We start from the raw sequence: 3161 nt of genomic DNA on the forward strand, positions 1-3161 counted from the left end.
TTCCATATTTCTGTTCACTCTCACAAACCATTCCTCATTCCCAAAAGTGAAGGAGACATGGCTGCTTTTCGAAGGAGCTTGGTGATCTGAGGCAGAGCATGTGGAGCAGAGATTGCCGTGGGCTCAGGAGCCTCTTTTCCTTCAATCAGGGGAGACTCAGACCCTGGGAGGAGGGACAGTCCTTATTATGAGGGCCCACTTGGTTAAAAAGCCCAAACACGAAGAACCTAGTGAACATCATCAGAGGGGCAAGATGTGGGGCGTGGAGCTAGTGGGAAGATGGTCCCATCACCCCTGGACCATGTTCCTGGGAGGGGGATGGTTTGCTAAAGTGGGCTGGGGAGCAATAATATTGCATAGTTTTGGAACAAATCCTTCTGGTCAGCTACAGGGGAATAAAGGGCAGAGAGTAAACCCCAGGCAAGGATTCACTTATCCTGAGGATGAAAGAAGTGAACTTTGATCCTAACGTACCACCTCTGAGATATTTCTGGCAGGTGTTTGGAGGATCCAGATGAATGACCGCTGCAGTTACCTGTCGAGTCAGGGCCTTAAGGACTTTAGGGGACGCTAGTACTAGCTGGAAAATGCAAACTCTCAGCAGAGGAAATGTAGTCTTCCCTTCTCTGGGCTAAAAGAGTGGTCGAGGTTGGCCAGGGGAAATAGGTGTGGTCTCTCTCTGCAGATTTATTTGCTGAGTACCTGCGCTGCAGCTGTTGAATTTCCAGACACAAACAAGTATGTATTCTGTGAGCCTGGCCGAGCCCACACAGCAAGGAAGAGCCAAGCTGGATTCCATTCTGCTTTGCACATCAGCCGTTCTGCCGCAAGCTGAACTCCAGGGCAAATGCTGTGCCAGTAGGGATAGCACTGCTGGATTGATATGGGCAGTTCACGGGGGACACGCCTGGCCTTGGTTATTTTGGGGAGAATGAGAAACAGAAGGAGATGAAGAGTTGCAGAAACATACGTCAGTCTCAACAAAACTGGGGCACAGCAAGGAAAAATCTGGTTTCACTAGTCATCCTCAACATGCCTGTGTGTGTGCTTGTTTATGTTTAGGTAAGCCTGGCCTCTCACTCACTAACGAGTCAGCAGACAGGGAAAAAGTGGCCAACTCCATGTCGAAGGCCACAGTGTGGAGTTGTGCACCAAACAGAGGCGACCAGCAGCGACCAGCTGAGGGCACTGTAGGGGCTGAAATCCGCTTTGTTTTGTCTCGTGCCCTCAGGGCCAGTCCTCCCAGAGGGCCCCTTTTCCTCATTCACCCCAGGGCTCCATATAGCATCTTCTCTGCCCAGGTCACCAGTTATTTGAAGGGGTCTTGAGAGAAAGTGAAAGAGAAGGACAAAGGGGTCAAAGATGATAAAAAAGGGAAGATGTAAATGTATATATGTTCCTTCTTTTCACTAGAATGTCAGTCCTTGATGTCTCTTGTTATGTCACCCATTTGTGACCAATGACTACGTTTTCCGCTACATTTCCTCTACGACCATATGGAAGACTGAGCCAGGAAGAGGTGAGGAGATATGGAGTGGAAGATGGGATTTTGGGGGCTCTCAGGTAGGTTTCAGGTGGCAAGTGGGGAATGCAGTTCTGTGTAGAAAGGGCTGATGGGGGGAGCCTGGATGGCTCAGTCCGTTAAGTGTCCGACTCTTGATTTCGGCTCAGGTCATGATCTCAAGGTCCTATGATTGAGCCCCACATCAGATTCTGCACTGGGCGTGGGGTCTGCTTAAGATTCTCTCTCTCTCCCCCTCTGCTCCTTCCGCCGCCCACCCCCGGCTCACATAGGCGCATGTGTGCATGCATTCTCTCTCAAAAAAAAAAAAAAAAAAAAGAAAGAAAGGGCTGAGTGGGACCATTGCAAGTTGTTGGGGCCAGAAGAGTTGTGAGGTGGGGATAAAGTTTGATATGAAGAGAAGGAGCTGAGGTCGTTGGGATGATGGTGCTTAGATACAGTTCAGCATTCCTCAGGTCCTAAGAGAATCTGGTATCTCTGGCTGGTCGGTATATCAAAGGGAGGATGGGGACGTTTGCAGAGTGGAATGGGATAGTCTTCCTCAAGAATAATGAGTCCAGAGGCATCACATTGCCACTGTTACCTCCGAGTCAGACATTTCCCCTAGGGCAGTGGTTCTCAAACCAGCAGGCTCCACATCACCTGGGAACTTTCTAGAAATGCAGATTCTCAGGACCCCCTGCCCCCCGCCCCCACCCGGCAACCCACTGAATCAGAAACTCTTGGGGTAGGGCCCAGCAATCCGTATTTTAAGAATCCCTCTAGATGATCCTAATGCCCAGTCGAGTTTGGGAACCACTGATCTAGATTATAATGAAGAGTTGCTCGAGTGAGCCGGATTCAGCAGGAGGAAGGCCCGAGAGACTGAGGCAAGGTGCCAGCTTCCCTGGGTGTGTTCAAGGTCAGCTGACCTAGTTTTAGCCTCTGTCCTTGGGCTCTGGGTCCTCTGCCCTTTCCAAAGAAATACTGAACCAGCTCAGACCACTGCATTGGCACAAGATCACACTTTAGTTCAGAGACACATTTGCATAAATACTTGAAATGGATCCACCCCTGCAGGTGGAAGCCTGAGAACCCGTGGCTCTCCACAGTCCTGCGACTCTGCAGCCCTGCAGGCGATGGATTTTAATACCGAGGACAGTCACATTCATTTTTGAAGACAGCTCGGGGGCGCAGCTATGGCGCTTTGACATTCATCATCGACCTCCCCACTTTGCACCTCTCTTTTACTAATGTTTTTCCCCTCTGAGGTAGATTATTTATCGGGGAAACCAAACAGGAAAAATTTTTTTTCATTTCACTCTGCTAGTCCTTTGCAAACAGGCTGGGTCTCCTGTTTGGGTCAATAAGTGCATTTTTTTTACCTTTTCACCTATACTCTCTACCTGAACCCGCACTAGGTCCAACCCGCCGGATAGTAGACTTTAGGATCTGTTGTCCCCATTCTCGTCTCCCCATCGTGAATTCATGCCAAATTGGAGTGGCTGTGGCAATGGCAGGCCTGGGTAGGCCATGCCGCCTCCATAGGTCGGGTCACCGCAGTGGGTACTCGGTCTGCGCCCCAGCACCCGGAGTCCATGAGCACGAGACCGGCCCCCCCCCCCCCCCCCCCCCCCCCCCCCCCCCCCCCCCCCCCCCC

The sequence above is a fragment of the Phoca vitulina genome, unplaced genomic scaffold (genome assembly GCF_004348235.1).
Source record: "Phoca vitulina isolate PV1807 unplaced genomic scaffold, GSC_HSeal_1.0 scaffold34, whole genome shotgun sequence".
In the NCBI taxonomy this organism is placed as follows: Eukaryota; Metazoa; Chordata; class Mammalia; order Carnivora; family Phocidae; genus Phoca; species Phoca vitulina.